Source organism: Sorex fumeus, unplaced genomic scaffold (assembly GCF_029834395.1).
Source record: "Sorex fumeus unplaced genomic scaffold, SorFum_2.1 ptg000003l, whole genome shotgun sequence".
Taxonomy (NCBI): domain Eukaryota; kingdom Metazoa; phylum Chordata; class Mammalia; order Eulipotyphla; family Soricidae; genus Sorex; species Sorex fumeus.
This window is the reverse complement of record NW_026606060.1, coordinates 40,463,464-40,488,928: the sequence shown is the minus strand read 5'-3', so window position 1 is coordinate 40,488,928 and position 25,465 is coordinate 40,463,464.

The window sequence follows — 25,465 nt, the reverse complement described above, 5'->3', positions numbered from 1 at the left end:
AACAACCCCAATAAAACCCCACCCCCCACCCCTCCCCGTCCCTGTGAGGCAGATGAATTCTAGTTAACATTCTATCTGCTTTGATTAGATTCATTGTTTCAATAAAAGATTCACCACTATTATTTAGAGTTTACCCCCCCCCCCCCAAATCAGACATGCTGAAAAAGCATTGTGAAGTGATTTGCTTTCTACAGCTGGGTTCAGAATTAAATGTTGGTTTTGGATTTCTGCTATTTTACCTATTGACCCTGGAAGTATTTCTACTGAAAGTCAGATAGTTAAGAAATTGGTTTCTGTGTTCTGGAGTCGTGGCCGTGCTGGAGAGCCGCTCATGGGGGGCAACTGGTGACCTCGGTAGGGCGTGAAGGGCGGAGCGAAACGCCCCCCTTCCCATGAGGTTTTAGTCGCCCCCACACTCCCGGCTCATACCTGCTGTCCACAAGGCTCCCATGTGGCCGCCATCTTTCTTTCCAGAGAGGAGAGGGCGAATGGGGCAACACCCTTTCCCCTCCGGCAGACTTGATGGGCTGGGTCAACGCATAGTCCGTTCACTTTTCTGCTCCAAGCTGCTGGGTTCCGCATTAAGTCCTTGTGCTTCTGGGGCCATGCCCGTGCTGGAGAGCCGCTCGCGGAGGGTGACTGGTGACCTCGGTAGGGCGTGAAGGACGGACCGGAACGCCCCCCGACCCATGAGGTTTTAGTCGCCCCCACTCCCCCGGCTCATACCTGCTGTCCACAAGGCTCCCATGTGGCCGCCATCTTTCTTTCCAGAGGGAGGAGGGCGGAAGGGAGCAACACCCTTTCCCCTCTGGGCAGAAATGATTGCCTGGATTAACGCATAGTCCTTTCACTTTTCTGCTCCAAGCTGCTGGGTTCTGAATTAAGCCCTTGTGCTTCTGGGGCTGTGGCCGTGCTGGAGAGCCGCTCGTGGGGGCAACTGGTGGCCTCGGTAGGGCGTGAAGGACGGAGCGAAACGCCCCCCTTCCCATGAGGTTTTAGTCGCCCCCACACTCCCGGCTCATACCTGCTGTCCACAAGGCTCCCATGTGGCCGCCATCTTTCTTTCCAGAGAGGAGAGGGCGAATGGGGCAACACCCTTTCCCCTCCGGCAGACTTGATGGCCTGGATCAACGCATAGACTGTTCACTTTTCTGCTCCAAGCTGCTGGGTTCTGCATTAAGTCCTTGTGCTTCTGGGGCCGTGGCTGTGCTGGAGAGCCGCTTGTGGGGGGCGACTGGTGACCTCGGTAGGGCGTGAAGGACGGACTGGAACGCCCCCCTTCCCATGAGGTTTTAGTCGCCCCCACACCCCCGACTCATACCTGCTGTCTACAAGGCTCCCATGCGGCCGCCATCCTTCTTTCCAGAGAAGAGAGGGCGAATGGGGCAACACCCTTTCCCCTCCGGCAGACTTGATGACCTGGATTAACGCATAGTCCTTTCACTTTTCTGCTCCAAGTTGCCGGGTTCTGCATTAAGTCCTTGTGCTTCTGGGACTGTGGCCGTGCTGGGGAGCCGCTCGTGGGGGGCAACTGTTGACCTCGGTAGGGCGTGAAGGACGGACCGGAACGCCCCCCTTCTCGTGAGGTTTTAGTCGCCCCCCACACCCCCGGCTCATACCTGCTGTCCACAAGGCTCCCATGCGGCCGCCATCCTTCTTTCCAGAGAAGAGAGGGCGAATGAGGCAATACCCTTTCCCCTCTGGGCAGAAATGATGGCCTGGGTTAACTCATCGTCCGTTCACTTTTCTGCTCTAAGCTGCTGGGTTCTGCATTAAGTCCTTGTGTTTCTGGGGCAGTGGCCGTGCTCCAAACTTAACTCTGATTTTCAGGGAGAAAGATTGGGTCGTTTACGTCTCATTGATCACTTTGTATATAGAGAGATGTCGCGCGGCCGCATAAGCGGCCGCGCGGTTTTGAGAAAAAGTCCTCGTTCCCGCATACTCGAGCTGTGTTTGTAGAGGCTTCTGGTCACCGGGGTTCCATCTGGGGGAGGCGGGATGCGGCACCTACTCCATCTGGAACTTGCCGGTGCTCTCGGCTCTTTTTGGAACCTGTTTTTTCTTTTTTTTTTTCCTCCGGGATCCCGCACCCTCCATGTGTTCCTTCTCTTATGCTGAGCGCTTCAAAGATGGCGCTGGGGGGCGGGCTGTGGGCGTGACTTCCGGAATCAGAGGTTACCTGGGAGGTGTAGTCTGGCAGATTTGAGAAAAAGTCCTCATTCCCGCATACTCGAGCTGTGTTTGTAGAGGCTTCTGGTCACCGGGGTTCCATCTGGGGGAGGCGGGATGCGGCACCTACTCCATCTGGAACTTGCCGGTGCTCTCGGCTCTTTTTGGAACCTGTTTTTTCTTTTTTTTTTTCCTCCGGGATCCCGCACCCTCCATGTGTTCCTTCTCTTATCAGGTTTAACCTTTTGATGGGGTTTGACTTTGATCCTAGACAAACAACGGAGGTGAAAAGAGCAGCATATCAGAGATGGGAAGGGGTGTAAATAGAAGCAGAGGACCTGGGTTGACGTTGGAAAACATGGGATCAGATCCCAGGTCAAGTACTGATGGTTATGCTTGATTGGAAAAAAAGAAAATCACCAGATTTTATAGCCTCGGTTTCTCTGACAGAACCTTTTAAAATGGACTTTGCAGTGCTTAATTTAAAGGACTCCAGAAATATCAAACGAGATCTTCTCTGTATAACAAAGTACTGGAAGAATCTTTTTTTATATATAGTATTTCTTAAAGTATTGTTTCTTTTTTGTTTTTTTTTTTTTTTTAAATTTTTATTTATTTTTTTTCTTAAATTTTTATTAGTGAAACACCATGAGGTACAGTTGTAGACTTATAAATTTTTGTGCTTGGATTTCAGTTATACAATGATTGAATACCCATCCCTCCACCAGTGCCCATTCTCCACCACCACCAGTCCCAGTATCCCTCCCTCCCCCCATCCCCCCCATCCCACCTTACATCTGTGGCAGGGCATTCCCTTTTGTTATCTTTCTCCATTTGAGTGCTGCGGTTTGCAAAAGAGGCATTGAGTGGAAATCATGTTCGGTCTATAGTCTACTCTCATCACGCATTTCCCATCCTGAGAGGAACCTCCCAACACCCTTTATTTGGTGCTCCCTTCTCTATCTGAGCTGTCTTTTCCCCTAGCGTGTGTGGCTGTCCTCAAAGCCATGGAGTAATCCTCCTGGTACGTATCTCGGCTATTCTAGGGTGTTAGTCTCCTATTTTGTTACTTTATGTTCCACAGATGAATGCAATCTTTCTATGTCTGTCCCTTTCTTTCTGACTCATTTCACTTAGCATGATACTTTCCATGTAGTACCACTTGTATATGAATTTCATGACTTCATCTTTTCTAACAGCTGCATAGTACTCCATTGTGTAGATGTACCAAAGTTTCTTTAACCAGTCATCTGTTCCTGGGCACTCAGGTTTTTTCCAGATTCTAGCTATTGTAAAGAGTGCTGCAATGAACAAATAAGTGCAGATGTCACTTCGACTATACATTTTTGCCTCTCTGGGATATATTCCCAGGAGTGGTATCGCTGGGTCAAATGGGAGCTCAATTTCTAATTCTTTGAGGATTGTCCATACTGTTTTCCAAAAGGGCTGAACCAGCTGGCATTCCCACCAGCAGTGAAGGAGAGTCCCTTTCTCGCCACATCCGTGCCAACATGGATTGCTTTTGTTCTTTTGGATGTGGGCCAGTCTCTGTGGTATGAAATGATATCTCATTGTTGTTTTGATCTGCATGTCCCTGATGATTAATGATGTAGAGCATTTTCTCATGTGCCTTTTAGCCATTCGGATTTCTTCTTTGAGAAATTTTCTGTTCATTTCGTTGCCCCATTTTTTTAAAATGTAGGAGTACTGCTATTTATTCAGCTACTGATTAGCTGATTGAATTGTGCATGAACTCCACCTTACTTTTTTTTCTCATTTTTTATAATTTTATTTATTGAATCACCGTGAGAGCACTTACAAAGCTTTTGGGTTTAAGTCTTGGTCATACAATGAAACACCCATACCTACACCAGTGCCCATTCTCTACCCCCAACAACAATCAGGTTGCTGATGCACTTGCCTCACAGGTACAGATTGACCTGCTGGCGGCACCATGCCCCCTCGTTGCTCCAGTTTTTGATGGGGTTGGTTGTTTTCTTCTTGTGGAGTTCAAACAGTATTTTGTATATCCTTGATATCAAACCCTTGTCAGATGTGTATTCGGCGAATATCCTTTCCCATTCTATAGACTGTCTTTGTATTTTGGTCACTGTTTCTTTTGAGGTGCAGAAGCTTCTTAGTTTAAGATAGTCCCATTTGTCTATCTCTGTTTTCACTTGCTTGGCCAGTGGTATGACATCTTTGAAGATACCATTAGCTTCAATGTCATGGAGGGTTTTGCTAACTTTGTCTTCATTGTACCTTAGAGATTCCGGTCTGATGTTGAGGTCTTTAATCCATTTTGATCTTACTTTTGTACTTGGTGTTAGGGACAGATCTGAGCCCACTTTTTTTGCATGTAGCTGTCCAGTTTTGCCAGTACAATTTGTTAAAGAGGCTTTCCTTGCTCCACTTCACATTTCTTGCCCCCTTATCAAAGATTAGATGATCATATGCTTGGGGGGAGATGTCAGTATGTTTAACCCTGTTCTGCAGCTCTGCCTTTGTTCCAAGTACTGGAAGAATCTTGAGGCTTTATTCATGGTGGAAAATTTAAGTACAGAGAGGCAGATTGCAGATGGTTTCTATGGCCAAAACAATGATTTTGTTCAGTTGGTTCGAAGGCGACATTCTTCAGCCTGCCGCAGACTTTGCCACTCTTATCTTCATTAAGCTGATCAGTGTCTTCCACTTGGCAGCTGAAGACGGATGTGTCTATGTACCTTGCAAGGAGGGAGGGCCAGCTTTGTGACATAGCCACGCCTGGTGCTGACTGGTACAGCCAGATAATGACTGTCCCTGGGAACTTCTGGGAAACACATAAATTAGCATATCCACATCAGAAAGACAAGGTTTTTTTTTTTTTTTTTTTTTTTTTTGGTCACACCTGGCGATGCACAGGGGTTACTCCTGGCTCATGCACTCAGGAATTACTCCTGGAAGTGCTCGGGGGACCATATGCAATGCTGGGAATCAAACTCAGTCGGCCGTGTGCAAGCAAATGCCCTACCCGCTGTGCTATGGCTTCAGCCCCATCCATGGAAGACAAATTTTACCAAGCACTTCTCGCTGCTCTAAACCTCAGGGGTAGAACTGGAAAGGGGCAAATCAACTAGGGGCACACAAAGACAATTAAACTCACTCTGTTATAGGGAAGGATATTTAAAAAGAGGTGGTGGTAGGAAGAAGGAAAGCAACTTTTTGGAGCCAAGACTGGGCCATGCATAAGATTAAGTACTTATGTACTGCCTTCTTTGCTCCTCAAAACAGTTACTGGAGCTAGATATTGTTTATTTGTTTTTGGTGATGCCCAGGGATGCCCTGGCTCTGTGCTCAGGGACCACTCCTGTCAGTCAGTGTTCAGGGGACCATATCCAGTTGCAGGATATGGGGTTGGCGGCTTGCAAGGGACTATCTCTTCAGATGCAGCTTGATATCATTATCTTAATTTTTCATCCTAGTGTTAGGGGTTCACAGAACCTGACCAGAATCCTATACAATGCTCAGAGCTAGGGTTTTCATTCAGGTCATCATGAGTGAGCTCAGAGCTTTCTATGCTTCCATGGGCATTGATGAATGCATGATTCATAGCAATTGTTTTATTGTTTTATATCTGTGTGTCCATCATTTCCTCATATCCACTACTCCTTTCAAAGAATGTTTTTTTAAACCGACTCATACATTTATTTATTAAGGTGATAATAATTTACTTGTAAGTGCATGATTTACTTTTAAATGCATTTAAGGCTGGAAAACAATGAATGTTTCTTTTGCAAATATCAGATATATTTGATGTGGAGATAAAGATACGTCTGATTACCTTCATTCTGTTCAAAAGTCATCATGAAGTTGTTGGAGTGTAGAAATCCAAGGCCCCAGTCAAAGAAGGATAAAAAAAGAAGCTACAGAAGAAGCTAGGTGGTTATGGAGAGACGAGCAGTGCCAGGATTTCCTGTGACAATGCCTAGATTAACTTTTATGTTTGCAAAACTTCAGACAAAAAATTTGGAAGAAATGTATAAAAGATCCTCCTCTAAGCCATTTGGGGTGTGCTTGTCAATCCCATGTTATGCCTGGAACATATATTGTCTCTGTCTCTTTGCTTGCTCATTTCTGTTCTGGAGAAGTCCATGTTCTCTCTTGAACACACACTTCTTCCTCTCCCCTCACATCTTTCTAAATAAGTTTCTGTAAAAACTACCTTGCCTCGCCATTTGGCCTTCTCCTGAAATTCCTTTCAGGACCCACAACGTCTGTGCTGAGATTTGGACTGACTGGATCTAGATCAGGCATCTCCCTGAGAACTGGTGGCCAAGGTGGGCCGAGCACAGTGGTGAAACACTGTTTCCTGGAGTCCAACTCCCTTGTTCCCCACTTTACCGAGCCACTGGCAACAAAATCGGTAGGTAAGACACTCAGGAAAGGTACCGAGGTTCCACTTTTGGGTATGTTTCCATTGTTCTTACATGAATGCTTCTTTCACTTTGTTATACCCGACCATGGCACTAGCAGTTCACAAAGCCTTGTTACCTCTTCTAAGAGGGGATGAACACAAAGACCAAAGAGGAGGTAGGATTGGAGAGAGCAAAGTGCTTGTCTTGCACAAAGCCATTCTAGATTTGATACTTGGCATCCCATATGGTCCCACAATTCCTGCTAGGGTTGACCCCTGAGCACAATGCCAGGAGGCAGTCCTGAGCACTGCCAGGTGTGGCCTCAAGTGCTTCCTTTCCCTCCCTCCAAAAGAGAAAAATATCAATAAGGAGACAGAACAGGGAGACAGCTCAAGAGGCAGAGCTCTTGCCTCGCATGAGGGAAACCCTGGCACTGCTTGTGCCACCTCCTGTGTTGCTGGGGGTGACTTAGGTGGCCTTCAGCACCATCTGACCAAGTAGTACCACACCTGGAGGTGAGCAGCTAGCTGTCAGAGCTACACCACTGGGCTGAGTAATCACTGGGAGTAGCTCTCATAGAGAAAACGAGGCAGGCCAGAGAGATGTATAAGGGCTTAAGGCGTTTGCCTTGCCCTTATCTCCTGAGCACTGCCAGGAGTGACACCCTGAGCACAGAACAAAGAGTAAGTCCTAAGCACTGCTGGTTGAGACCCAAAAACTAAAAAGAAAGAAAGAGAAAAAAAAAGAAAAAAGAAAAAGAGGTACAGAGACAATGAAACGGTAGGTGCTTAATTTTCTTCCTGTTGTCTTATGAAAGAGGAGTTCTTCTTTCTTCTTTTTATTTATTTATTTATTTAATTTTATTTTAAATAAATGGAGCAATAGCACAGCGGTAGGGCGTTTGCCTTGCACGCAGCCAACATGGCCGACCAGAGTTCGATTCTTCCGCCCCTCTCGGAGAGCCCGGCAAGCTACCGAGAGTATCTCGCCCGCATGGCAAAGCCTGGCAAGCCCCCCGTGACGTATTCGATATGCCAGACACAGTAACAACAAAGTCTCCGATGGAGACGTTACTGGGCCCGCTCGAGCAAATCGATGATCAACGGGAGGGCCTTTACCTTACCTTTACCTATTTATTTAAATTTTTTTAAATGAATCACCCTGAGATACAGTTACAGATTTACAAACTTTTATGCTTACGTTTCAATCATACAATGATCGAGTACCCATCCCTCCACCAGTGCCCATTCTCCACCACCCAGGCAAGTGGAAACAAAAATAAACAAATGGGACTATCTTAAACTAAGAAGCTTTTGTACCTCAAAAGAAACAGTGACCAGAATACAAAGACAGTCTACAGAATGGAAAAGGATATTCACCCAATATCCATCTGATAAAGGATTGATATCAAGGATATACAAGACACTGGTTGAACTCCACAAGAAGAAAACATCCAACCCCATCAGAAAATGGGGCAATGAAATGAACAGAAACTTTCTCAAAGAAGAAATCCAAATGGCTAAAAGGCACATGAGAAAATGCTCTACATCTTCTTTCCTCTTGAGGAGCCTCTGGATGGAGTATCTTCAACTCTGCATTCTGTCCTACCTGTCCTCCTCTGCTGGCGGTGTTTAAGAATATTTGAGGTTGTTTCTTGACCGGGATCTTACCAGCATTGCCCCCTAAGGCAGGGCAGCCCGCAGACCCCTCTGACCCTAGCACTGCCACTCTAGTTCTTTTGTTTGTTTTTCTTGGCCACTGCCAGTTGGTTCTCAGGGCTTACTCTGTGCTCGGGGCACTATATGTAGAGCCAGGGATCAAATCAGGGTTGGCTGTGTGCAAGGTAATTGCCTTAACTCCTGTACTGCTTGACTAGAGTCAATTTAGCTTCAATTTCCTAGTGATAAACAAGTTACCCTAAAACCCTTACTCTCTTGGATCCAGGTGAATTGGTTTGAACCCTTTTCCTTGCTATTCTGGCAGGAAAGCCTTTGCTCTGCCCCCTAACCCCAGCTTCCTTGGGCTGGTTCTTCCAGCGGGTGAAGGTCAGGAGAGGCGGTGCTTGGCTTTGGTTTGTGCACGGTGCATCCCAGGTTCATTCTTCTTTAGCCTGTTTCCCTTTCCTCTGGAAGCAGGGTTGAAGGTCACTTCAGGCTCGTGTAGAGCCCAGGCTCCATGGAATCTGACATGCCTAGGTTTGCAATGTTATCCTGACCCATTCTTGGTGGCTAGTTGAATTAAATATCTAAATTCCATTTTTTAATAGTTAAAAAAGTACAGCAACAGCAAAGCTTTTGTGACATTTTTAAAATATATGTCAGCACTACTGTTGGTCTTAAGGGGCTGGAGAGATAGCACAGCAGGTTGGGCGTTTGCCTTTCACGCGGGTGATCCGGCCGATCCGGGTTCGATTCCTCTGCCCCTCTCGGAGAGCCTGGCAAACTACCGAGAGTATCTTGCCTGCAAGGCAAAGCCTGGCAAGCTCCCCATGACGTATTCGATATGCCAAACACAGTAACACCGAGTCTCACAATGGAGACATTACTGGGCCCGCTCGAGGAAATCGATGAACAATAGGAAGACAGTGCTACAGTGCAGTGCCACTGTGGTCTTACTGTTAGGCTCTGTTCTGAGTGATTCCCACATGCTCAGTTAAACCTATAACCGTCTTCCAAAGTAGGCACAGCCATACCCATTTGCGTTTGAAACCAAGGCATGGAGGTGGTACAGAATCGCTTCCAGCATCCAGTCGCTAATAAACACAGACCTGGCAGCAAAGCAGTGTGGATAGTCTGTTTCTAAGCACTCAGCCATGCAACTGCAAAGAAGTGCAAACTGAGGACACAGTGGTTGTTTTGTAACTTTTTGTTCTAAAATGGGCTTCATTTGTCATTATGACTTTGTGTTATTATGGCTTTTTTAAGTTCTTGACTTGGGGTAAGAGTATTGTGAATTAAGTTCCTCTGTCATTTACTTTGTCATTCTCCTAACCCTGAAAAAGCCTTGAATATGGCACTTAAAAAAAAAAATCTCAGGGTTAGGACGAAGAAGACGTTACTGGCACCTGCTCGAGGCAATCGACGAACAACAGGGTGGTCGTGATCGTGATCGTCATTTACTTTGGGGGAAGGAAGGATAGGTCCACATCCTGCAGTGCTCAGAGTCTCCTGGCTCTGTGCTCAGGGGTCACACATAGCAGGCTCAGGCGACCATATGCTGTGCCAGATATTGAATAGGGATTAGCCACATGGAAGGCAAGAGCCTTAACCCCTGTGCTATTGCTCTGGACACTTGCTTTACACGGTTGACATGGATTTGATCTCCGGCGTCCCATATGGTCTATGATCCCATTCGGAATGATCCCTGAGCATAGAGCCAGATATAAGTCCTGAACCCAGCTAGACATGGCCCGAACCAAAAAACAAAATGAAACAACCAAACAACCCTGCCCCCCTCCACCCCATACTATCTCTCTGGTGTCTGTAACATTCAGGGGGCGGGGGTTGGGGAGAGGACATCTGGTAGATCTCAGGGACCGCAGCTGGCTCTGCTTACAGATCACTCCTGGTAGTACTCCGGGAACCACATGTGATTCAAATCAGTGTCATAGTAGCAGCCACATACAAGGCAAGTTCCTTAGCCTCTGCACTATTTCTCTGGCACTAATTCTAACTTCTTGAGTGAATATTTTCATCACTTTTTTTTTAAGTCTACATTTTGTACTACTTAATGATGAACTTTAGCTCCTCATGGTTTCTTAGAATATCAGGTGAGCTAATACCTGGAAACTGGTAGGTGAGTGCTTGGCACTGAATTTATTCTACACAAAGGAAGTACACATGGAGGTCCAGAATAAGGTTTCCTTCCACTTTGTAATTGCATGGTGTGGACCACACTTGGCACTGCTTGGGGGCTATTACTGGTTCTATGCTCAGGGATTGCTCCTGGTGATGCTTCAGAGTACCGTGAGGTGCCAGGAGTGAACCAAGGTTGGCCGCATGCAAGGCAAGCACCTTATCCTTTTCCTTTCTCTGGCTCTGTTACTTTCCCTTTGATGTTGCCCCGAAGAGAGGTATCAATTCCCAGATCATCTAGGATCATTTGAGAACATGCACCAAGTTGAGAGATGCCAGATCTGCATTCTTTAGGCCAGGCATAAGGCTTGATTCTGTGGCCAGTGACCAATCTCCATCATATTGACTGGTGCACCTTGAAGGAATTTGCTAAGTTCACACATTGGAGGAAGCACTAATTTGAGTTACATTTTTATTCTCTCCCTTCTCTTTCCTTTGTGGTTGTTGCTGCCAAGATTGGGGGGGCGGTGCACACTTAGTTGTGGTGCTTACACATACTGGGCTGGGTGCTGTGGCGCATTTGTGACACACAATGGTTCAGCTGGGTTTAGTTATACTTGGTGATGTGGGGTGGTGCAGGGGATCAAATTTGTGAGCTCAGACCTGTAAGGCATGCACTCTGTCACTGAGCTTCATCCCTGAATTGCACATCCAAACTCCAATAAGGGATGAAGGAAAAAGAAGCAAGAGGAACATGCTTTCTTTCTGAAAGCTGCTGTGCTATGATTTAGATCCTTGATTTAAATCATTCTATGGTACCAGGAGTTATCACCAGCCTTCATCATTGAATCAGCAATTAAGTCAACATCACCTTCTACAAATCATCAGACATGAGAAACAGGCCACATTACATGGAAAATACTGGCATTTTTTGTATTGTTTCTTTAACTAAGAAGATTCTATTGACACAATTTCTTTGTGTTTGTAGATATACATTTGTATATGTATGTGACATTTATATGTATATAACATTTACATATAATGGGTCAATTATGCACTAGGCTGCTCAAGAACATATAGTTGGTAGGTGTTTGGTTAAAGGGATGATTTGCACTCAGATATGTGGCTCTGTATCTTACTTAAATTAAATTAAAATTTTATTTTATGTTATTTTTGGCTTGGGGATGATATACAACTTGCACAGGGATCACTTTTGGTAGTGCTCAGGGGAGCACTACATATGGTGTAGACTTAGGTCATCTACATGTCTTACCTGCTGCATACATTGCCCACTGCACTATCTCTCTGGTCCCTAAATTCAATTTTTAATAGGCAACTCACGTCCAAAACTGTCGTTTGATTAAATCAACATCAAGAGTTTTTAAGACGATGCTGTAAATCCTTCTGAATGAGCTCTGTGTGGTTGACCTCTTCTAGCTGGCCAGCAACTCTTTTTTTTTTTTTTCCTTTTTGGGTCACACCCGGTGATGCTCAGGACTCTGCACTCAGGAATCACTCCTGGTTTTGCTCGGGGGACCATATGGGATGCTAGGAATTAGACTGGGATTGGCCGTGTGCAAGGCAAACACCCTATGCGCTGTGCTATTGCTCCAGCCCCTGACCAGCAACTCTTATATCAAAGGAGGAGCGTGACTTCTGGAGAGAGCAAACAAACTTGAGCACTGTAGTCCAGTTGCCTTTAATCTACTACAGAGGCGACCTCCATCCAGAAGGCCTAACAGAGGGTTCTCCCTCCTTCTTCTTTTTTTTTTAATTTAAATTTAATTTTTATTGAATCATCACGAGGTACACAGTTATAAAGTTGTTCATGATTGAGTTTCAGTCATACAATGTTCCAACACCTATCCCATTACCAGTGCATATGTCCCGCCACCAATGTCCCAGTTTCCCTCCAGCTCATCACCCCCTACCCTGCTCCCGCAGCCTGCCTCTATGGTAGACACTTTTCTTCTCTCTTTCTCTTATTTTCCTTGTAGGCACTGTGGTTTGCAGCACTTACTGAAAGGATATCATGCATATCACTTTACAGCACTCATTTTTTTTTCCAGAGTGATCATTCCCAACTCTCATTGTCATAGTGGACCTCCCTTCCTTCTGCTACTCCCTTCAATGCCCGAGGACCCATGCTGGGAAGGGAATACCATGGCTAAAATGTCTATGCCTGTCTTTGTCAGCTGGGGCTGTGGGAGGCGAGTCCCTTAGGCAGGGAGGCTTAAGCCACATGGACTTATCTCTGTGCAGAAGCCTGGATGTTCAAAATCAAATCGGCTACAGATTCAGTTCTTTGTAAGATTTCTCCTCTGGTTTGCAGATGGTCTCCTTTGTGACTTCTTTTGTGCACTTGAGTGTGTGCAGAAGGGCACCAGCAGAAGCGCTTCCTCTTTTTTTCCCCTTTTTATTGGATCACCATGAGATACAGTTACAAACTTTCATGATTAAATTTCAGTCATACAATGATGGAGAACCCATCCCTCCAACAGTGCACATTTTCTACCACCAATGTTCCCATTATCCCTCCTGCCACCCCCACCCCAAAAAACGCGCTTCCTTTTATAAGGGCACTAATCCCATCTGGATGGCACAACCTCAGGACCTTACTACCTCTCAGAGGCTCCATCTTCAAATATCATCACAAGGAGAGGCAGAGGATTAGGGCTTCAGCATATGAATTTGCGGTGTGTGTGGAAGATACAGACATTCAGACATTCAGACCTAGTGAATCCTTTCCCTCCTCACTACCCCTCCCCCGCAGATGGCCCAAAGCTGTTGATCGTGTGCAGAGTGAGTGAGGCAGCAAGCAGTCACTCCATCAGAGCCATTTGATATTGGAGTTGAAGGATTCCTCTGGTACTGTTAAAGTATGCACACTGGCCTTTGCTTTCTGACCAGAAGAGTGACTTTGGAATATGGGGAAACTACCAGTGTGGCTGGGAGGCAGGGATGGGGGCTGGTTGTCAGCTCACCTTTGCAGTGCTCAGTGAATCACTTCTCTTGAGAAGAAATGGATGAAAGTGGTGGATGCCAATGAGGACTGGGTTTGGGTCTCAGGGCTGGTCCAGAGAGGCCGTATGACTAGATAGTTCAGGTGACCCCTAATCTCTTGGAAGAGCTGGGGATGGGGGGAGGCAGGAGAACAGACTGTGTAAATCATTTGCGCATCTCCTGGCTCATAGGCGATGCCAGAGAAGGTTTCCATGTCTTACATTAACCTTTGAAGCATGCTGAAGGCAGATCCCACCCGGATGTGGGAAACAAGAGCACAGAGATGAGAGGGCCCCATGTGGAGGAATCACACGCTCTCAGAATCTCCAGCTGGTAGGGGATCTGAAAGGAGATGTCATGGGAATCAAACAACGAGTTTGCCTGGGAGGCCACCCAGGAAGTCTGAGATTACCTGTTAGCTGAATCATAGAGCTTGGGGTGTGTCCTGTGGGGCAGGAAGGAGAGACAAGGAGAAAACTTTGCTGGGCGGGAATTCACAGGTAATTCACTCTCCAAACTCTGTTACCTGAGAAGTTATAAAGCACCTAGATAGGAAAAGAAAACAGCTGACAGGAAAAGGCAGGTGAGACCCCCGGATGCCAAGAGGAACAGGGAGTAGAAAGCCTAGCATGCAGAGGCTTGACTGGCCAAAGCTGGAGTGTTGATCCCTGCCTGGTTAGCTGAGTGTGACAGGAAGTGGCCGTCCCCCACCCCCATGTGCCCTGACTCCCAGACACCCTTCCTCTGCCAGGTCTGGCCACCCGCTCCCAAAAGGCTAATGCCTCTTCAAGTTCATTCCACTCTTCTAACAGAACCCAGTTCTTGATATTGGGGTGGGGGCTGGGAAACCCCAGGGCAGGGGGTGTTTACAACAGCTCAAGTCCAAATGTGGGCTCCAGAGACAGACGCCTCTGGCTTTGTGCCCCTGTTCCGGTTTACGGGTTCTATTCGAAGAGGCTTCTTAACCTCTCAGAACCTCGTGTCCTCCTCCACCAAATGGGGCTGATAATAAACAGCTACTTCCTAGGGTGGAATGAGTTACATCACGCAGTACCAGGAGAACCACCCGGCAGTGCACAGGGAACCACATGTAATGCCAGGGATCAAACCTGGGTTGGCTGCTTACAAGGCAAGTGCCTTAATCCCTGTGCTGTCTGGCTCTCATTCTTTAGATAGCAGCTTTTACTGCCTATGGGATTTAGGTATAAATATTCCTAGTATGAGTGAAGCAGTATGTGGTTCACGTTTGCATTAGGTACTGGGTGTCTGCTAAGACCACCCCAAACTTTAGGATTTTATGGCTGGGAGTGTGCTAGGCTGATAATCCATACCCATGTCTTTCTGCTCCCCCTAACTCTGAGACAGACCGGTAAACTTGTTCAAGGTCATGCTCCTTTCCTACGAGCAACTTGCATCTAATGACACACTGATGTGAGGATAGGCTTGGAGGTAACCTCTTGCCTTATTTGGGGACATTTTTACAGAGCACCCCAGCCATAGAGCTTCCCCTATGTCCACTGACTCCTTTGCTGTGACCTCATAGCTGCTCGGCTTCTGCCTGAGTTGGTAGCTTTAGTTTCTGCCCAGGTGCGGATTCTGCATCTCTCCTCAGGAAACCTGTGTGCGTCTTTGGACCTATTTCCCAGGGAATCCAACCTGTGGCAAGATATTCCCCTTAACAGAGCTGGCGATTCATTTCTTGTGTGTCAAAGGCTAACTTCTTATCTTCATTGCAGGAATTGAGATGCCTTGCTTTTCAAACATCAGGTTTGTATGAGAAGTTTTCTGTGCATCCAAACGGGCACATTATAAGAGTTGAAAATGTTTTGAATTCCACTGGAATAAAATAGCAGTGAGATAGTGCTATTGCTTCATGCAGAAGTTCTTTAAACCTCGTGTTTAAATGGAATGCTAACATCTGGAGTGGCTATAGAGAGGAGAGGAAACTATAGCCAGGGTCCCCATTGAGAAGGGCCCAAGGTTCAATGTCTGTATGGTTTGGTCCATTTTCCGGTGCTTCCTGGTGTAACCGGGTCTCTGATCTGGCCACTAAGAGTCAGAGTGTTTCCCCCATCTGTCCTCGAAGCAGGTAAGGGAGTGTGGCTCACCCTGGCAAATCTGTCAGCAGAGCTGAAAAACAAGCCCTGGCTCTGCTGTGCAGTCATAGACTCAGAGAGCACCAGGCCTCACCACAACCATCCCAGGACATGTCAGTTTGGGATTTGGTTCTTCTTTCCCAAAGGAAATTTCCACAGTGTTCTCTTCTTTTTCAAATGTGAAATAAGCTTAGTTGGGTCCTCGGAGTCAGCACCGAAAAGCATCTGCTTTGCAAGCACAAGGCTGTGAGTTTCATCTCCTGGTGCTGCCCACAAGGTTGAGCGCTATCCAGCCCCTCTTCTGTCTGGGGCGCCTAGTACCTCAACAGAGCGTGGGACCCACTCCCCAGCCAACGCATTTGTGAGTTCCATAGTGAGCCATGCCCAGCATGGCAACCTGAATGAATGGACACCAGCATTGCATCTTACTGCTTATGAGGCCTGGGGAGCAGGCGTGTGAGCACTGCATGCAGAGCAGCCTGCCCAAACCAGCAACGGGTCAAGTGTGTGAGTGTCACAGCTAAGCACCCGTGACCCTGCTCATCACAACAACAATGGCAACAACCGGAAGGCGAGAAGAAGATTAAGTGTTCCTGTGTGAAGTAGCCTGTCCCTGGGTGGATATGAGTAAAGTATGTGGAAAATGGTATTTAAAAAAGCCAGTTGCACTGGAGCGATAGTACATGGAGTAGAGCGTTTGCTTTGCACACGGCCAACCCAGGTTCAATTCTCAGCATCCCATATGGTCCCCCAAGCACCACCAGGAGTAATTCCTGAGTGCAGAGTCAGGAGTAAACCCTGGGCATCGCTGGATGTGACTAAAAAATCCAAAAAAGAAAAAAAAAAGCCAGAGTTCAGCTGTTGGTTGCAGTGGATCAGCAACTTTGGTCTTTTTGAAAATTAATGGAAAGAACATCAGAATTAGTGAAGATTCAGTGTGATTGTTAGAAAGACATGAAACTTTATATCTAGTTCATTATTATGTCTATATAAACACATGGATATATGATAGACATATGATATACATCAAATATGACAAAGCTTGGGGAAAGCAATTTATTAAAAGCAAAAATAATCAGAGTAATAGAATTTAAATGGTTAGAGAGATGTTTATAGGAACTGTTTCAATAAATTGACTAAATATTTATAAATTTAATAAACTAATATCTAAAACTTAATATCATAGGGTCAGAAAGATAGTTACAGGGCTTAAGGCACTTGCCTTTCATGCAATTGCCTTAAGCAGGATTTGATCCAGGTTCTACATATGGTCCCCTGAGCACAGAGCAAGGAGTAGTCCCTGAGCACTACTGGGTGTGCACCTCCTCACCCAAAGAAATAAAATAATTGTCACAGAATTGAAGTGGTTGGAGCTGGAGAAATAGTACAGTGGGTAGGTTACCTGCTTTGTATGCAGCCAACTCAGGTTCTATCCCTAGCGCCCCATATGGTCGCTTGAGCACTACTGGGAGTGATTTTTGAGCACAGATGGATGAGTCTAGAAGTCAAAAAACCCCAAAACAAACAAAAAAAGAATTCAAGTGGTAGAGCAGGTGCTTTGGACACCCCTCACCAGCTGATGGTTTTGACAGCCAGTTGGCATAACATAGGTTCTTTAGAGGGAAAAAAACTATCTATTTTTAATAAACTGTTACGTGTTAGATCCTGAGTTTGATCCCCAGTACCTCATGGACCTCCACCCCATGAACACCATCAGATGCGACCCCTGTAAACAAATAAATAAGTATAAGTATTGTAGAAGAATAAAGGGGAAGTTACTAGAATAACATGGAAAATGATAGAGGCAGATGCAGATGTTGACATTGGAAATATGACTCTGTTCCAGAGAAGCACTTGGCCGGACTATAGCCGGATGGGGAATTCCATCACTTTGCCCTGTCTTGTGTCTAGGTAGGGCTTTAGCTTGGATGCAGGTGCTTTGGGAACTCCTCACCAGCTGATGGTTTTGACGGCCGGTTGGCATAACTAGACTCAGAGGAGGGAGAAGGGAAAAAGAAGCATGACCTAGTACCAGTCTTAGACTAAGACCCTGGCCAGGCCATTGAGATCTCCTGTAACTGAGGGGTGGGAGAGCTATATGCACGTGGGATATGTTGGGGGTGCAGAAGTGAAGAGGAAGAGCACTGCAGGTTTCAGAAGACGTGTGGCAGAAGGACCAAGTTGTAACCTGTGTGCATTACCCCTTCTCTGATCTACTGCCAACCCCAAGAGAGGTACAGAAATACCCCAGAAAGATTTGATAAGGGTCTGGAAGCCCAAGAAGGCAGATGCTAATAAAGACAATGGGACTCGAGCACTGCTCTTACCTGTTATCATTTACTGATCATTTGCAGCCAGGCTTCATGCTAAGTGCCTTATGGTCACTAGCTCCATGACTCTTCCAGCAACTCCCTAAGGAGTGAGCTTTTATCTCTTCTCATTTTGTTTTATTAATTTTTATTTTTACTGGTCTCCAACATCCAAGTACTCACAGAGCCCTGGACTCAGATTAAAGTGAAAAACTGCTCTTTGCAGGAAAAGGAAAGTCGGTTCGCTTCAGCCCAGATCTGTTGCCTTCCCTTGCAGAAAAGCATTTTAGGGAGAGACCAAATCCACTGTCCACTGTCCTCCTGTTGTTCATCGATTTGCTCGAGCGGGCCCAGTAACATCTCCATTGTGAGACTCGTTGTTACTGTGTTTGGCATATTGAATACTTCACAGGTAGCTTGCCAGGCTTTGCCGTGTGGGTGAGATACTCTCGGTAGCTTGCTGGGCTCTCCAAGAGGGGCAGAGGAATCAAACCCAGCTCCGCCGGCCGCCGGCCACACGCAAGGCAAACGCCCTACCGCTGTGCTATCGCTCCAGCCCAGAGACCAAATAGTGAAGCAAAATAATTTTTATTGAAAGAAATTTGGAGATGGGTTGGAGCAACAGAAGAGTTGGTAAGGCGCTTGCCTTGCACATGGTCAACCCAGATTCAGTCCCCAGCATCCCATATGGGCTATCAGCACCACCAGGAGTCATTCTTGAGTGCAAAGCTGGAATAATTCCTGAGCATTGCCAGGTGTGGGGCTCCAGCCAAAAATAAACAAAAAACAAAAAGAAATTTGGAGAGCTGTGAGGGGCAAGAGAGAGATACTTGTTCAAGAGAGAACATAGATTCGTCAGAGGGAAAAACCTATCTCTTTTTAATAAAGAGGGAATTTGGCCTTAATGAGGCTAAGTGACTTATTCAAAATAACTTATTGTGCCACAGATTGTTTTGCAATTTTGGGAAATTCTATGGCTTTGTTTTCTGAGTGGGAAGGACTTTGAGTTTGCCAGTACTTGGCTGTGTGGTCTTATACTGGTTGCACAACTTCTCTGAACCTGACTGAGTGGTTTTATGGAGTAGAGATAAGAGACACAAAGAAAAACATACACAATTATTGAACATTATTCAAGTCTAAAGCCTAGCTAGAGACTGAATTCATTAATGATTTTGCTGCTGTGTATTTCTTTCCCCCAAAAGTAAAAATGGTGGCCATATATTTGGACAAGCAAATCTTTTTTTTTCTCTGAATTTATTTGTTGTTAACACAACGTAATGGTAAATTTTGTGTCAACTTTTCTGATCCCAGGTATTTTGTTTCTATGATAGTGTTTTTAAATGAGACCAATATTTGAATAAATCAGTTGGTGGAATAAAGCAGATTGCCCTTCCTGATGTCTGTGGGCCTCATCCAGTGTGCTGAAGGTCTGAATAAAACAAAAGGAATGATCTTCCTCTAGGAGAGAATCCGTCCTCATTGCCTTTAAACTTGAACTAATGCATTGTCTGTTCTTGCTCTTGAGCCTGTTGGCCTTTGCACTGAGATTGGAAATATATACTCTTGGCTCTCTTGCTTCTCAAATTTGCTGACTCACTTTGCAGATTTTGAGGCTTGCCTCCATAAACACTCGAGTTTTCTTACAATTAACCTCTTTTTTTTTTCCTCATTTCTGTCTCTATTTCTATCACTGTATCTTTCTTACTCTATTTCTGTCTCCATATTTCTCTATCTCTGTATTTTTCTATTTCTCAATCTATATATCTATATCTATCATCTTTATCTCTATGTCTGTCTCTACTTCTTTATCTCTATTACTATGCCTGTCTCTATCTCCCTAGTTCTCTTAGTGGCTTGTTTCTCTGTAGAATACTTAATGTGTATTCACTCAATAAATATTGATCTAATTATGTCTGGATTCTGTGCACTAGGCACCAACCCAGAGACAGAGAGAAAATAAGAAAGTCTGATTTCCTGCCCTCATATAGTTCACAGTTAAAAACCTAGAATTAACTCAAAAAGCGACTTTTACTGCATATTACTGCAAATTAAAACTCAAATGACAATAAATGTCACAGAGGAACTTATTTTTTAATTTTTGACAAGTACCCTGCCAGCTGTATTATCTCTATGGCCAAATCCTTCCTTCCTTCTTCCCTTCATCCCTTTTCTCTTCCTCTTCTTCCTCTTCTTTCTCTTCCCTTTCCTCATCCTCTTCCTCCTCCTCCTCCTCCTCCTCCTCCTCCTTCTTCTTCTTCTTCTTCTTCTTCTTCTTCTTCTTCTTCTTCTTCTTCTTCTTCTTCTTCTTCTTCTTCTTCCTCCTCCTCCTCCTCCTCCTCCTCCTCCTCCTCCTCTTCTTACTCCTTCCTCCTCTTCTTCTTACTCCTTCCTCCTCTTTCTACTTTTTTCTTCTACTACTTTTTCTTCCTTGCTTTCTCTCTATTTGAGCACCACAATTTAGAAAATCATTCATATTAATATAGTTATTCAAGTATTAAATGTTCCAGCAACAAACCCACTATAGTGTGACCTCCCTTCACCATTGTCCCATCATCCCAAGCCTTTACCCTTAGGAGGCACAACATAATTTACTTTATATGCTTGTTACAACAAAAAGGCAAATAGAATTATAAAAGAATAGTTTGGTAAAAAAATATGTGAAAATTATTATATCTCACAATAAGGTCATTAAAGTAATTGTTTGAGGATTTGCTGAGCTGTTTGTTGCTAATTGAGGCTTCCATGTTACTAGTTTTGCTTATTGAGCGTAGTGGGCTTCTATGTTACTTTCCCATCTAATTTGCTGTGCTCTCCCCTGGGCTGTCAGTATTGTGGAATTTGAAGGTGCTGTGTGGCTGCATATGCAGCTGCTCACTCCAGAAGCTGTAGAACTGGGAAGATTCTTTGACTTGGTGTCTCTTGGGAATTGTGTGAAACTGTGAATCTGGGTCATTTATATACTGGAGGCACCACAGAGAAACTTATAAGGGACTACAGTGTATAAGGAGTTGGAGCAATACCACAGCAGGTAGGGGTTTACCTTGCACGCGGCCGACCAGGTTCGATTCCCCCACCCCTCTTGGAGAGCCCAGCAAGCTACTGAGAGAATCTCACTTGCATGGCAAAGCCTGGCCAGCTACCCATGACGTATTCAATATGCCAAAAGCAGTAACAATAAGTCTCACAACTTGTTGTGAGATGTTACTGGTGCCTGCTCAAGCAAATGGATAACCAACGGGAGGACAGTGCTACAGTGTTACAGTGTATAAGAGAGGCTCTCTCCTCCTGTGGGCCTTCTCAAGGGTGTACTACCTGAGCTCATTGAACTGAGATATAGAGGGTGAGTGGGCATAAATCTAGTGAGAAAGTCATGATTGGGAAGAATTCTTGGCAAAGGTGTCTATGTGGGGTCATGCTTTTTCTAAGCAGGGAAGGTACCAGGTGGATTTTACAACTGAAAGAAGACAACTGTTATGGAACAAAGAGGTCAAATTATGCTAATAAGTAAACTCTCTATTTTCGTCTCCTTTTTTCTGTATCAAGATTAAACCTGGGGTTCACATATATGCAAGGGGTATGCTGTACCATTTAGCTACATTCTCAATTCCTCTTTCAAACTTTGAAAGTCTGTATAGAAATGTTATCAATTCTTTAAAATGTTTGTGGTGTGTGCATGTGCGTGCGTGCGTGCGTGTGTGTGTGTGTGTGTGTGTGTGTGTGTGTGTGTGAGTTGGGGGAAGGTATTGAGTCACATCTGGTGGTGATCAGGGGATATTCCTGTATCTGTGCTCAAGGATCACTCTTTGTGATATGTTGTGGCAGGTATCAAACCAGGTCGACTGCATGGAAGACAAGTTCCTTAACCCTTGTACTCTCTCTCTCTGGTTTCTAATTCTTTAAATATTTGACAGAATTCTAGAACTGGAATTTTTTTTACAGAAGTTTAAAAGTTATAACTACAGTTTTTCTCACTAGCTACAGGGGGGATGGAAATTTTAGTTTCATATTGGCCGAGTTGTGGCAGTTAATGGTTTTCTGTGGGGAAATGGTCCTGCTCCACGTGGTCATAAGATGCAGTCAAGCTTAACTCAGTGAGTGATGCTTCGGTTGAAGGCAGACCTACATATCTGACTGTGGTCTCACAAGGTCATGCCACATAGCCGAGGTATGTAGTTGGTTATATACCTAATTTTGTGTAATCACATTCTGTGATGTTCACACAATAATAAAATTGCTTCATAAAGCATTTCTTAGAACATATCACTGTCATTAAGTGATGCTTGATTGTACTCATCAACCCTCAGGTAGCTAACATTTATTCTAAATGCTCCTTTTTTGCCAAACATGTCATTAGAGATAATGACAATAACAAGTATAAAAATGTGAAGTTTTATAAAATATTTTACTATAAATGAGGCACTGTAGCATGCATGCAAATTCATTACAGTCCTCTTTAGAAGATAGTGATATTTACTCCAGTTAACTGAGCTTAATGAGGTCAGGTAGCTTGCTAAAAGTCACAGGACCAATGAATAGGGGGAACCGGTTCTAAACACTGTTTCCCACTTTATAGACAGAACTATCTGCTAGAAATAATGAGAGAAACATCTATATTGTTTTAAAAGTTCAAGGTTGCCACATGAAAGAAGTGAAAAAAAAAATGTGTGAGGGATAGGGGAGATAGCTCAAGTGGCCGTGCCTGTGTCTTACATGGGTAGGGGTTCTGTGTTTAACCGCTGGCATCTGGCACCTGATACCCCCCAAGTCATGAGAGCTGTGGACCTAACTTAAAAAATGAAATTATTTTGACTTATTATTCAACTCACTACTACCAAAATATTATCATTTTAACATGTAACCTGCATAAAAGTCATAGAGAAATTATATGAATATATATTTTTGTTTTTGTTTGGGGGGCTATACTCAGCAGTACTCAAGGGCGACCCCTGAGAGTGCTCAAGAGACCATGTACAATGCTGGGATCTGAACCAGTCTTGGTCACTGCTGTGTGCCTTAACCTTTGTTTTAAAACTATTCCTTTGGCCCATTTTTTAAAAATTAATTCTCCAGGTTTGCAGATTAAATTTTCACTGGAAAATACTTGTTGTCCATTTCAGTTTCAGAAAATTTAGTTTTAAAAGCAAATTCATATACCCGCCTTACTTTGAGAACATACTCAGAAATCCAGTAAGTTGTTAATACTTTAAAATTTGGAGGTAAATACTTTAACATAAGATACAAGCAGATGTTGAATTTTTCAGTCACTGTAGTCAGATTTTCCTGATGGTTAGGCATGAGTGAGCTCTGTCGATCACTTTGAAAGCTGCCTGAGTCCATCTTTCTGTCAAGGCCTAATTCTGCAGGGGAACAAAGCCTTTCTGGTCATAACCAGAGAGGGTGAGAAAATTCATGGAAGTGAAGAACAGGATCAGCCAAGGGTCAAGGGGAAAAGACCTTCCTTTTGGCTGCTGTTGAGGTTACAATACGTTCTAGACTCTTAGGTAACCGGGGAAGGAAATGAAAAAAGATTTTTTTCCCCCATTTCTGAGAATGTGTCATGTGTTTATTCTATTCAACCTGGGTTTTCAAAGAGGGTTATTTCTTGATCTCTGAAGGATTAAATAAAAATAACACTGGGCTTTTAACTGAGTGGCTCATCAGCGTGAATGCACGTGTGACGTCATGAACTGGGTCCCTGTAATGGTTAGCTACACTGTCAAGGGCCTTTCTCAAAGCCAAGCCACAAACCTCGGGATGGAAAAGTTCTCAGATTTTATTTTTTATGTTACAGTTGATCATGGAGGTCTTAGGGTTATGAAACATGTCCTGAAGTGGCAGAATTTTTACCTCATTGCCAACCAGGAGTTCATAACCTTTTACTCAAAGCCATTTCTACCAATGAACCTGTTTTAGTAACAACAACAACAAAAATAATTGTATTATTTTTTCAAAATCATTAGAAAGTAAAAAAGTAATTTTAAGTTAAAGGTCAATTTGGGAAGTATATTACAAAAAATCATGCTCAGAGATATTTTAATAGGTTCTGAAATAATATTTATAACATAAAGAACAATTTAATCTTTCCTCTTTTTAAAAAGTGATAGATACTATTTAATGCATTTTATTTTTTTCTTTATGCTTTTTTGGCTCACACTGGGTGATGCACAGGGGTTACTCCTGGCTCTTCACTCAGGAATTACTCCTGGTGGTTTTCGGGGGACCATATGGGATGCTGGGAATCGAACCCAGGTTAGCTGCATGCAAGGGAAATGCCCTACCTGCTATGCTATCACTCCACACTCTAATGCATTTTTGATTAAATACACAAGCACATATATGACATGGCTTGGCAACTGAATGTAAAAATAACATTTTATTTGCTTTGGGTAAAATACAGATTGAGATTTAACTTTGTTATTCATCAGCAATAACAGCATTCAGGATCTGATGGTATTTTGTATATGTAAAAACTGAGCCACTAGTTTAACTTAATTTGGGGAGGATATGTTTCTACAAGAAGAGATAACGTTGAAAATCCTATGCTTTCACTGGGGAAATGTAGATTCATTTGTACAGAGGCTTGAAAGTAGGATTTGGAGTCCAAGGGTCTGAGTTTACATTGACTCTGCAACTTAACCAGCCTGGGGCCTGGAGGAAGAGGCGTGAATGTTCCTTGAGCCTCATTTTTCTTCTCTAAAATAATGGCCTGCATGAGAAGGTCATTGTGAGGATTAAACCTGCTAACACATGCTGAGGGTTTACTTAGAACACCTCTTGTTCCTTAGAGAGACTCGGTGAATGCTTATTTAATTTCCAGCATTTATTATTTTAATGTTCATTAACTTTAATGGTCTAGTTACTGTTGGATGCTTCATTCAGCGCATTCAATTGTTACTATCTCATTGGGGTTGCCTCTCTGTCCCTCTGGTACTCCCATGATTCTTATGTTGCTCCTCTTGAATTCATCCTATACATCTCTTACCTGCTTTGAGCTATTTTGATGTCTTGCCCCATCTTCTGTTGTTGCCTGAATGCTTTCTGCAGCTCATCTTCAGGTTCACTGACTCTATCTTTGGCTGTTGTCATTCTACTATTGAGGGTACCCACTGAGTTTTTTATTTCATCAACCAAGATTATTTTAATTAGTGACACTTGTTTGTAGTTTTATTATTTCTACTCTCATTTCCTTCTGTATTTTATTGGCTGTGCCTTCCACTATTTCTTTTATATTCTCCTGTATTTTACTGGATGACTGTTCCACTGTTCCTTTGACCTCAATAAACATCCTCATCATTTCATCTCTGAATTCCTTTTTTAATTTAAGAAAATTATTTTATTTTTATAAAGTTGTTCACAATGATTAATTACATTCAATATTCCAACACCAATCCCACCATTACACCTTCCCACCATCATTATTTCCAATCTTCTTAATCATCACCCAAGCCTGCCCCAATAGCAGACCCTAAATAAGTTATTTTATATTATTTGTTGTGAGTAGTTCACTAAAAATGATCAAAAAAGGTTTCTTTAGAAAATAGCGTGTGAAGATTGTTGCATCTCACCCTGGAGCAATTGAACTCTTATATAAGAGATAATTAACACGTTGTCACAGTTTAAGCCTTGTGTGTTAATATTTTTGAAATTGAGATTGGTTGCCTTCTACTTTACATCCATCCAGTGTGGTGTGCTACTTCTGG